We start from the raw sequence: 12,867 nt of genomic DNA, 5'->3' as shown, positions 1-12,867 counted from the left end.
TTTGAAATAGATTCAGGGAAATTAAATACGTCTTCAAAGTCATATAGTATTAATAGTAAGTGGTGGAGCTGGAATTCAAACCTAAGGTTTTTTTACTTGTTTGTTTGTTTGAAGTTAATATATTTTCTGTCCTACAACCTACCTAACTAAAAATGTATGCCGATCATTGGCATTAGTTTTTGTCTGAGTTTTCATTCAATATCCTGTTTATGGGATTCATCCATGTTATTGTGTACATCATTATTGTGTATGTTGTTATGTTTTCATTATTCTCATTCCTCTATGGTATTCCATTGTATAAATATATTACAATTTTTTTATCCATTTTCTCTAGTCAAATATTAAGATGTCTATAGAGACTGTGCTGCTATAAGCATCCTTATACATATCTTTAGTACTTTTGTTAAACCATGGGTTATGCATACATTCAACTTTAGTCAATACCAACACATAGCTTTCCAAAGCTGTTGTGCACCAAGTTACACTCCCAAAGAGCAGTAAATGAGAATTTCGGTTATTCTTCATCCTTGTCAATATTCAGTATGTTTCTTCATGTCAGCAGTTCTGGTGTTGTGAAGTAGTTGTGTGGTGGTTTTCATTTGCTTTTCTCCAACAACAGATGACGTGGAGCACTTTTCTACATGTATATTGGTCTTTGGATACGTTCTTTCTTGAACTGCCAGTTCAAGTTTTTGGCTCATTTATCTAATAGGTTATCTGCTTTTACTTCGTTTATTTTTATCAGTAAAGTTATTCATATGTTCTAGATTCTTTATGCAATGTTCAGAAACAGGCAACACTTTCCTGTGGTGCTAGAAATAAAGATGGGAATTGCTCTTGTTGGCACTGAGGCAATTTTGTGGCTCTGGTAGTGTTTTGGTCTTCAATATAGATACTGTTTACACAGCATATGCATTTTGTGAAAACTGATCTGTATACTTATGATTTTTACAACTTGGCTTCTGTATTCTATCCTTCAATTCTGTTCATATTTAAAATAAAAAGAGAAACAGCAGGTCTTAGTCTCAAATTGGACAATAATATCGAACAGGAATTTGTTTCCAATTTGTTTATTTTTAATATCTTCTACTTAAAGCAAACAATGCTAGTTTTCTACTTATGACAGTGATATTTCTTTTTAAAATAAATTTACTTGCGTGCACGCAACCACACACACACACACACACACACACACACACACACACACACACAGAGGTACACTCCACGTGCACAAAGTAATTGATCTGATCCAATCAAGGGGCGGTTGCAATCTTGGGCCTAAGAGGAGGAATGGCACTGTGTGCCCTCCAGAGTACACACAGTGCTCTTCTTGTGAATCTGCTCAAAGGCCTCCATGTCAGCATGATCACAGAAGGGACTGAGTTCAGGGTGTATGAGAATAGTCAGCACTGATTGCCATGGTCTCGGGCCTTAATGCAGGTCTCACCACTGCCATGGTCCTCAGCAGTTGAGATCACCCTGAATCAAGGTGCTTTTCCCCATTTTTTTTTTTGATTTTTTGAAACTTTGTATTCTGGTATGACTCAAGGATAAGAAAAAAAGTGCTGAAAATTCACTCATATTGAACTTATTGCTATTCCCAGAGTTTAAGTTTTGAACTATATTTTTATTTGATTGATTACTTAAAGGAATATTATATTTTTTCCATCCTAGTGTTATAATACAAATAGCTACCAAACATAAACAGCTAACAGGCTTGTGCTAAAATCTCATCTTTCTACTTCTCTATATTTCCTTTTGTGGGTGAAAAATCTTAGAGAAGATAAAAACTCAAATTCAGTGATGGCTTAGTATTTATTACTGTGTGACTTAGTAAAAATAAATGAAGATATGGTGATAAAATTATTATACTTCTATGAGCAGGATTATGCTAGGATTAGTAATTTTGTATTTCACAAGTCCTTTTTATGCCTAAATATGGAATCCCCATTTCTCTCTACATTATTATAAAGAAAGAAAATAAGACTTTATCATATTCAATATTATCACAGATTTTATTCCAATACATTTTCAAGAAGTTTTAGGGGAGGAAAATTAAGGTGTGTGCTAAGGTCAAAAGGTCAAACTCTGCTTTCAGGTTCAAGCTGTGTAAAATCATCTGGCAGTTTCTTACAAAGTTAAACATAGTCTTACCATACAATCCAGCAATTGTGCTTCTAGATATTTACCCAAATAAGTTGGGAAACATATGCACACAAAACCCTGCACATGAATGTTTATAGCAGTTTATTCATAGTTACCTAAAATTGAAAGCAAGCAAGATGTTCTTCAAGAGGTGAATGACTGAACAAACTGGCATAGTCATACAATGGAATATTATTCAACAATAAAAATAAATGTTATGAGACTAGGAAAAGACATTTAGAAATCATAAATATGTATTGCTAAGTAAAGGAAGACAGTATCACAAGGCTGTATCTGTATCTTTCCCATGATATGAAAGATCAACGGTTGCCAGAAGTTGATGGAAACAGGCAGGTATGAACAGGTGGAGCACAGGGGATTTTTAGGGAAGTAAAACTATTCTGTAGTTTTCCTACAGCTACTGTAATGGTATATACATACATTATGCATTTAGCAAAACCCGCAGAACTGCACAGCATGAAAAGTAAGCTCTAATGAAAACTATGGTGGCTAACTAATATTAATTCATTAATATTGGTTCACCAACATAATAAATGTAACACACCAATACAAGAAGATATCAAAATAGGGGACATTGAGAGCAGAGGGAAATAAAGTATGTAGGAACTCTCTGTATTTTCTGCTCAAGTCTTCTGTAAACCTAAAACTTCTCTAAAAACTAGAATCTACTAATAAAAAAGAAAGTTTAGTTGACTATATAATCTATATAATTCCTAATATATTTGGACTATATAATTCCAAATATAATAATTTAAAAATCATTATATAATTAGAACCAGAAAAAGTCATATGTGTATTTTAACATACTGCAAGTCTTCACATAATCATTTCCAATTCTCTGGGTTTATGACATGAACAAGAAATTCACATCCTTAAATTTAATAATGATGTCTATTTCAATTTCTATTTTAACTTAATAGCTCAAAAAGTAATTTAAAACTATTATTTAAACCAGGACAGGTAAAAGAAATGGGGTCCCCATGTTATACCATATGAAAAAAATACAGATCTAGATGGAGCTAAGATAAAATGAAAGTAAATATATAAAAAAAACTACCAAAATTTTTCAAGATATTCTGGAAATAACACATAATCTCTGGGTTGAGAGATTGTTTTCCATGGCTGGAACCTAATATTATAAAAGGAGTAAGAGATGTCCTCAATATAGGCAAAAAGATCCTCATGTGGAAAAATGTAAATTAAAAAATCAATAGATTCTCATTGAAACTTCAAAATTTTTTTTTCATGCACTAACAAAGGGCTAATATCTACAATATACCAAGAGTGCTTATAAATTGTTGAGGAAAAAAAGCAAAGCAACTCAATCAGCAAGAAAAATAGGTGAAACACGAATATTCAGAGATGCATATTCAAATGGCCAAAAAGTCATTCAAATTTCCAATAGTAAGGGAAATACTGTTTAAGAAAACAATGAGATATGGGTACATACCCATCAGACTGGTAATGATCTCAAACTTTCTATAATACCTTTACTGGCAAGACTATTAGAAAAGGATACTCTAATACATGCTGGTGCTTGTTTGTTTGAAAGCAATTTGGCAATAACTATTAAAATACAATACACACAGAAAAGAATAGTTTAGAGGAGAAGGAAGCAAACCAAGAGAAAGAAATTCTGACCAAACAACAGAAGAAGAAAATATCAGAAAGGAAGATGTGAAAAACACTGTGAAAGAGTACAGAATGTTCATTTAGAAAGAGGCTTTAAAATGTGCCTTGGATTTGTAAATTAACAAGTATATGGTGGTCCTAAAGATAAGAGATTTAGACTCATAGTAGAGGAAAAAGTTTGAGAAGAACTTGGAGCTGAGGATGTGAAGTCAGGTGTAAGCGACGCAGACATACACACACACTTTTACTAAATAGTGGGAAGACAAACGAAGCAACAAAGTACTAAATTTGGGGTAGGATTGGGAAATATGAATATGTTTCAGGTGGAAGGTAAGGAGCCCTTAAAGATAGAAAATGAAGATACAAGAACAAACAGCACAGTTGATGGAACAAGCTCCAAAAGGTTTCAGAGAATAGGCAAACCAGTATGGAGAAAGAGTTACTACGCTTAGAGATGAGTGATATCTCTTCTACCGAGGATCTGCTCATATCCTCCTTTCTTAGTTGAAGATTTGATGGGAGGAAGGAGAAGAACACCTACCAGTCCTCTAATGGGACAAATACAGTAATGCTGAGGGGCAGAGACTGAGAAATAGCATTGACAAGAATTCTCAAAGGGAAGACAATATGAAGAAACAAGGAGAAGAGAGCCATCCACAAGTCAAGGACAGAGACCCAGAATAAATCCAGCCCTCAGGGTCCTCAGAAGACAGCAAGAATGCTGACTCCTTAATATTGGACTTCTAGCCTTCAGAACTGTGAGAAAATAAATTTCTGGTGAGTAAGTAAGCCACAGAGTCTGTAGAGTTGGGTCTGCATTCTCCCCTAGTCTTAGGAGAGGCAATGGATAGGTTAAAATGTCTCCCCCATCAAGCAGTTGCCCTGCCATGCCTGCAAACTATGGCTAAAAATTGCCACCAAATCCCTTCACGTGTACCCCCAAGAGTACACAGGTCCAGAACTGCTTGCAGTTGAAAAATAAATTTATCTCACTAATGAAAAGAAAAGACAAACTTTTTTGCACTTTTTGCAATAAAGAATTAAGTGGACAGTAGAATAACTCTTTTGACTGATTTTTGTCTCTTGATGTCTTGAAGCATTGATTATTTTGAAGAGTTTTTAAGACTTTGCCTAGAGTATACAGTTATCCCTGATTTTGACAAGATCCTGAAGCAACCTGTTTTACTTCCATGTTGCAAGACAGATGTAACTGGAGTTTAAGGGTAAGAGCTAATGCTTAAGTTTTGCAACAACACATAACATTATTATCTACATGCTTCATGATGGCAAGGGACATAAGACCAATTTCAATAACTAAATAATTCAAAATGTTGTGCAATGTCATAATTGTACAGGAATATTGGAAGTAACTTATACATAGCTAGGTAGTACATAAAAATCATTCTCTTAACTTTTAAGGTATTTAAATTTTTACACATCTCTACAAATATGGAGGGTCATGAAATTGCCATAAAATAAGTGTCAAAATATAAGATGGGGGAAGGTAACCTGCACACTTTTTATAACTATGGTCATCTTTAAGCTCAAAACCAAACATGCAAATTCTAACATTTTCCCTAAATCTGATACATAAACAGGAGTCTTTTGGAGAGACTAAAAATAAGCAAAATGTGAAAAAGAAACAATTCTAAATTCCACATGTGATAACCAGGTTCAGAAGAACCCCAAGAAATTTAAATTCAGCTAGTGGGTTTACAGTGGGAAATCCAGAGAATTAAAGATCCTTATTCTCTCTGTAAGAAGCTCCTCTTCCTATTTGAAATTGTATCCTGTTGCCTGGTTAAGGTTTTGCATTTTTAAGAGGCTGTGGCAGGTGCTTGCGATATACACATTGTAGTTTTATTTCCATCTGGGTGAACAAGAAGTCAGCTGCCTAGAGCCAAAGCTTATTTGCTTGTGGACACAGGTAAATTTGCTTAAAGTACTCTAAGTGTAAAGAGAATAAAGGCTTAGCTGGGTGAAGAGGGAGCACAAAAAACTCACTGGGATTAGAAATGACGGGTTAGGCAAATATTTTTATAGCATTTGATATTTGCAATATGGAAATGAAATGCACATCAGAAGAACTGCCTTATGGACTTCTTAAAACACACTGTCTTCTAAACTTTCTTTAAACTGAAACATCTAAGTTACATTTCTATGTAACTTGGATATGCTAAGTTTAATATAACTATGAGATATTTTTTAAAAAGCTCTATCGACAGGGTTTTGTTGAAAAAAAGTACTGCATTGAAGAGAACTATTGTATAGTGACTATCACTACCATGAAAAGTTTGTGAGAAATTTAATGAGGAATCCATTTTGTGAGCAACTTGCTTTGCAGAAGGAGTTACAAAAGTTCAAGATGTCTAAATGTGGTTTGATGAATCATGACTTTAAAATTTGCCCTGGAGTGGGGAAGTAAGGAAGAGAGATTTGTGGAAAATTGCATAGTCCTGTCTGAACCTAAGTAATGGGAAGATAATACCATTCCTTTTCTTGAAATACCTGCATATTTTTAATAGGCAGTTCAACTTTAACATGACAGATGCTTAAAACTGAAATATGAGGTCTTTAGAAAATAAAGAAAACAGAACAAGCTTTTTTTCAAATTACTCATTTCACTTTAAGGAGAAGTGGTAGAAAGGCCACATTTTTTCCTCAAGGGAGGGGGGTGGGACTCAGAATTGCTTAAAGTACTTTAATAAAGGAGCTGCATTGCTTAATAAATTCCATAAAGTTATTTCAGCTATTGAGACATATCATTCTTTTTTTCTGCTTTCTGTATGGAGCCTCAGAAGACTTTAGAAGTGATTTCTAGAGCAAGGCATTCTCTGACTTGGAGCTCTCTCTGTTGAAATCCTACTTGTATTTTAAGACCTAGCTCAAAAGCCAATCCTCTACAGAATAATTTCATCCTTCTATAGAAAGGAGTGCTGCTTCTCTTGAAAGCAGACAGCACATTGGTTGGATCTTGAATACCAAATCATGTCACTTGAATTTGTAGTGTATCTGATTTTATATTGTCTCTCTCCTGTATTAGACTAGGTTTCTTTAGGCCTCATTTTTACGCATACCCAAATTTTCCACAGAGTTTTGCACATTGTAGGTGTACACACAGAATATACATTTATTCAATTATTTAACAGAGTGATTCAACTCCACCCAGTAACTAGGTCTGGAAAGATTTCCAATCCTTAAGCTTAGTCTAAAATTAATTGTCTTTATTTTTTCTTGGTATAGCTAAAAAAAATTCTTCTATACTCTATATAGTGAGTTATGATTAATATGAAATTTTAAAAGTAGGTGAATATTTAGTACGTTACTCCCATTAGGTAACAACAGACACAGAATAAAATGTTCCATTGGTACTGATTTAATCTGAAAAAAAAATCCCACTGTCAGCATAAATATTATCTCATGATTATTCCAGCATGAAAATTAATTGATTTAATGCTTTATGTATTTGATGTTTTGCAAAAGTGGTAAATCATGTAACTATAGGTCATGATCAGCTATAACATGACAAAGTTTGAAAACTTGCATAAATGAAGCTTATTTTCTTTTTACAGTTATCATAAAACCTTATTTTATTGCATTTATTCTTTATCTTAGGAAACATCATGAAGATGGGCCAATAATAGTCTATCCCATGCTAATGAGCAAACATCAATGTGATATATTTGTGGTCCTTTCATTTTCATTATGCTATTACAATCCTTTCCGTCTGCATAGTATTTCACTGTTTATAAAGTTCCAATATAATTCTCTCATTTTTTCATGGTTGACTGCCATCTACTTTCTTAGCTAAGCTCAATCACAACATAACGTAAAATACCTTTGGGCTAGATTGATAAACTTTGGTATGCTTTGTTGCATAAATAGGGCTACTGAGAGTCAGAAATAAAATGACGATTAGAACTGAATTTTCATGACCTTCCATAAGGTGTGCATTCAACTGGATAGTCCCCAAGGTAGCTAATTTGAGATAATGATAGCGTATTAAAATCATACTCTTTGTTAGAAATTTCATAACTGGTTTTGAGGACTTCCTTAATCTGCCAGTTTATTCCTTAGCTTAGAGGTCCATTTATAGTCACAGGGGATGAGAAACGTTAAGTAAGTGTTAAAATCTACCCAAAGAAGGCCCACACAGATGACAGAGACATAGAGTACTTAAGAATGTCCATCACTTTGCACTTAAGAGGAGGACCCCTTCTCATATGGAATCTGAGATTCATGAGAGCTTCAGCTGAGTTTTAAAACCCACATTTAAGTCAATGGTGTACTTACCAAAGGTACTAATTCAAAGCATTTTGTGGTTAACTCTAAACAGCATACATATGCCATTGATGGCTCCAAAAGAAGGTTTGGTTCAGGTCCTCCTAGAGAATAAAAAGCAATTACTCAAAGCCTTGATAGATTGGAAAACAATATCACATTTAGATCTTCTTTAAGAGAAAAGCAAAATCTAAATCAAAACATCTATTTTGTATTATAAAATCAGGAAGACATTGTTCCATGAAAAATAATGTATTCTTTCTCTAAAGCCTGGCACCTTGCTTTTTTTCTTTTTATATATTACTGAGGATATTAATGAATATCCTGAATGTTAAAATCTTCGTTTTCTCCTAATAGTTGATCTTTTATTATTACTTTTTGGCTACCTGGAGTAGTCATCTTCTTTCACATACATTCATTGGGCTGGTATAAAGGACATTTATGGTTTCAGGTAGAAATCAGTGGAAGAAAAGTAGATGTGTGTGTGTGTGTGTGTGTGTGTGTGTGTGTGTGTATTTATATTCTGTCAATGCTGAGAATGCACATAAAAATATCTGTACTGAACCAATAAAATCATTCCTATTTCTTTTTTTTTTTTTGAGACAGAGTCTCGCTTTTTTTGCCCGGGCTAGAGTGAGTGCCGCGGCGTCAGCCTGGCTCACAGCAACCTCAAACTCCTGGGCTCAAGCAATCCTTCTGCCTCAGCCTCCCGAGTAGCTGGGACTACAGGGCATGTGCCACCATGCCCGGCTAATTTTTTCTATATATTTTTAGTTGTCTGATTAATTTCTTTCTATTTTTAGTAGAGACGGGGGTCTCGCTCTTGCTCAGGCTGGTTTCGAACTCCTGAGCTCAAACAATCCGCCCGCCTCGGCCTCCCAGAGAGCTAGGACGGCCCTCATTACTATTTCTAATGGACCAATTTAAGCAACTGCCATGTTCACTAACAGCCTGTTGTCCTGGTTTTGTACCTATCTTCAAATAAAATCATATTGTTCAAGTACAGGGAGAAATTTTTTCCCTCAATATTATTTCCGGGGAAGAACATAGAACACAAAGTTTATAAAGTGAGAGTAAAAGAATTTAACTTTTACCTTAATGTCTAAAAATAAGTGAAAATGGGCAGATAGCACATTGGTTAAATACTATTTTTAAATTTTCTTTTATTTTTCCTTTTTCAACCTGTAGTTAAAAGCTACAATGGTGCTGACTTGCTTACTTGCCTCTTCCTCTCCTTTTATATGTCCTCAGCATCACATGTATCCTAGCCTAGTGAGATCAATTTCTCTACAATCTCTCGAATACTCTTAATTCCCATTTGTGCACATTGGTTGTTTTCAGTAAAGATGTTTCCCTCTTTGTTCCATAAATCTTTGCATTCTTAAAGTCCATTTGCAACCCACATTGTATACTCCATAACTTTCTGACTCAGTCCTTTGAGTAATCAATCGTATTCTTATTTTATGTTATTATTTTATTGTATTTTATTTTTATTTCAGAATATTACAGGGGTACAAATGCTTTTTTCACATATATTGCCTTTTACCACCTGAGCAGAGCTATAAGCATGCCCAACCCTCAGACATAATGTACCACACCCATTAGGTGTGAATTTATCCATCCCCTCCTCCCCCGCCCACTTACCCAACAGCCTATGAATGTTACTTTCACATGTGCACATAAGTGTTGATCAATTAGTACCAATTTAATGGTGAGTGTATGCGGTGCTTGTTTTTCCATTCTTGTGATACTTCACTTAGAAGAATGGGCTCCAGCTCTGTCCAGGATAATACAAGTACTACTCAGTCATAAAAAAAAAAATGATGAACAAATACCTCTTGTATTACCATATTCTTGTTTATATTAGCATTTAATGCTACCATGGTCTTAGAAACTCCTTTAGAGCATCCACTGTAGTTTTTATGCTTATTTAAACCTTAGGACTATTATGTTGGAAATTATTACCATTTCCATTTTTTGATGATAAAAAATGAGATGAAAATCACAGAATTTTAGATTTTTTTTACCTAAAGTCTAAGTGAATTAAGCAACACTATTTGAACTAAGGCCAGTTTGTTCATAACTACAAATGACATATCCACCTACCACATGGAACTAGGTTCAATATATTATATAATAGGTACTTGAATTAATTGTTACACCTGAATTCCCATTCAGAACCAGGGGAAAAATTAAATATGTAATTCTGAATTAAGAGGAAGATTGTGCTGAACATTATTTTAGTAAATATAATATGAATATACAGTTAGTTACTTGTGTAGTTATCTGTGTAATTACATGTTTGATATATCTCTTTTTTATTTTTAATTATTATGGGTACTTAATAGTCATATGTACTTATAGTGTACATGTGATGCTTTGATATAGACATACATTGTGAATTAATCAAATCAGAGTAATTGGGGTATCCATCACCTCAGGCATTTAACATATCTTTGTTAGGAACATTCCAATTCCACTCTCTTAGTTATTTTAAAGTATACCCTAACTTATTGTTGCTTATTGTCACTTCGTTGTGCTATCAAATATTGTTAATTCTATCTAACTATCTAACTACATTTTTGTACCCATTAACCATCCCCACTTTATTCCCCCCTCCCCAATACCCTTCCCAGACTCTGGTAACCATCATTCTACTCTCTGTCTTCATGACATCAATTGTTTTTTAATATTTAACTCCCACCAATGAGTGAGAAGATACAAGATTTGTCTTTCTGCTGGCTTATTTCACTTAATGTTCTCCAGTTCCATCCATATTGTTGCAAATGACAAGATTTCATTATTTTTTGTGGCTTTATAATATTCCATTGTGTATATGTACTACAATTTCTTTATCCATTCATCCTTTGATGGGCACTTAGGTTGATTCTTTATCTTGGCTATTGTGAATAGTGCTGCAATAAACATGAGATTGCAGATATCTTTTTGATAATCACGAATTCCCATCCTTTGGCTTTATACATAGCAGTGAGATTGCTGGATCATATGGTAATTCTATTTTTAGTTTTTTTGAGGAACCTCCATACTGTTCTCCATAGTGGTTGCACTAATTTACATTCCCACCAACAGCGTACAAGGGTTCCCCTTTCTCCAGATCCTCGCCAGCATTCATCATTGCCTGTTTTTTGATAAAAAGACATTTTAACTGGGGTGAGATGATATCTCATTGTAGTTTTGATTTGCATTTCTCTGGTGACTAATTTTGTTGAGTATTTTTTCATATACTTGTTGGCAATTTGCAAGTCTTCTTTTGAGAAATGTCTATTCAGATCCTTTGCCCATTTTTAAATCAGATTATTTGATTTTTTTCCTGTTGAGTAGGTGGAGCTCCCTATATATTCTAGTTATTAATCCCTTGTCAGATGGGTGGTTTGCAAGTATTTTCTCCCATTCATGGGTTGTCTCTTCACTTTATTGATTGTTTCCTTTGCTGCATAGAAACATTTTAGCTTGATATGATCCCCTTTGTCCAATTTTGCTTTGAGGGTATTACTTAAGAAGTCCTTGGACAGATCAATGTCCTGAAGCATTTCCCCAATATTTTCTTTTAATAGTTTCATCGTTTCAGGTCTTAGATTTAAGTCTTTAATCTATTTTGATTTGATTTTAGTATATGGAGAGAGAGAAGGTCCTAGTTTCAGTCTACTAAATATGGATATCCAGTTTTCCCAGCACCATTTATTGAAGAGGCTGTCCTTTCTCCACTGTATGTTCTTGGCACCTTTGTCAAACATAAGTTCACTATGGATGTGTCCATTTATTTCTGGGCTTCCTATTCTGTTCCATTGGTCTGTGTCTCTGTTTTTATGCCAGTACCATGTTGTTTTGCTTACTACAGCTCTGTAGTATAATTTGAAGTCAGGTAATGTGATTCTTCCAGTTTTTTTCTTTTTTTTCTCACATGGCTTTGGCTATTCTGGGTCTTTTGTGGTTCCATATAAATGTTAGGATTGTTTTTTCCATTTCTGTGAGGAATGTCATTGATATTTTGATGAGGATTGCATTGAATATGTAGATTTCTTTGTGTAGTATGCTTTTTGGTGTCTTTTTCAACTTCTTTCATTAATGTTTTATAGTTTTCATTGTAGAGATATTTCACTTCTTTGGTTAAGTTTTTTCTTAGGTGTTTTATTTTATTTATAGCTATGGCAAATAAATGACTTTCTTAGTTTCTTTTGTAGACTGTTTACTGTTGGCATATAGAAATGCTACTGATTTTTGCATGTTGATTTTGTATTCTGCTACTATACTGAATTTATCAGTTCTAATAGTTTTTGGGTGGAGTCTTTAGGTTTCTCTAGATATAAGATCATATAGTCTGCAAACAAGGATAATTTGACTTCTTCCTTTCCAGTTTGGATGCCCTTTATTTCTTTCTCTTGTCTGATTGCTCTAGCTAGAACTTCCAGTACTATGTTGAATAACAGTGGTGAAAGTGTACATCCTTGTTCAAGATCTTAGAGGAAAAGATTTCAGTTTTCCCCATTCAATATGATACTAACTGTGGGTCTGTCATATATGACTTTTATTGTGTTGAGGCAAGTTCCTTTTGTACCCAGTTTTTTGAGAATTTTTATCATGAAGAAATGTTGAATTTTACCAAATGCTTTTTTAGCATGAATTAAAATGATCATATGGTTTTTGTCCTTTGTTCTGTTGATATGATGTATCACATTGATTTATTTGTGTATATTGAACTATCCTTGCATCCCTGGGATGAATCCCACTTGATCATGGTGAATAATCTTTGTAACGTGTTGTTGAATC

The sequence above is a fragment of the Propithecus coquereli genome, unplaced genomic scaffold, assembly GCF_000956105.1.
Source record: "Propithecus coquereli isolate 6110/MARCELLA unplaced genomic scaffold, Pcoq_1.0 Scaffold211, whole genome shotgun sequence".
NCBI lineage: Eukaryota > Metazoa > Chordata > Mammalia > Primates > Indriidae > Propithecus > Propithecus coquereli.
The sequence above is the reverse complement of the archived record's forward strand: the minus strand, read 5'-3'. Positions refer to the sequence as shown.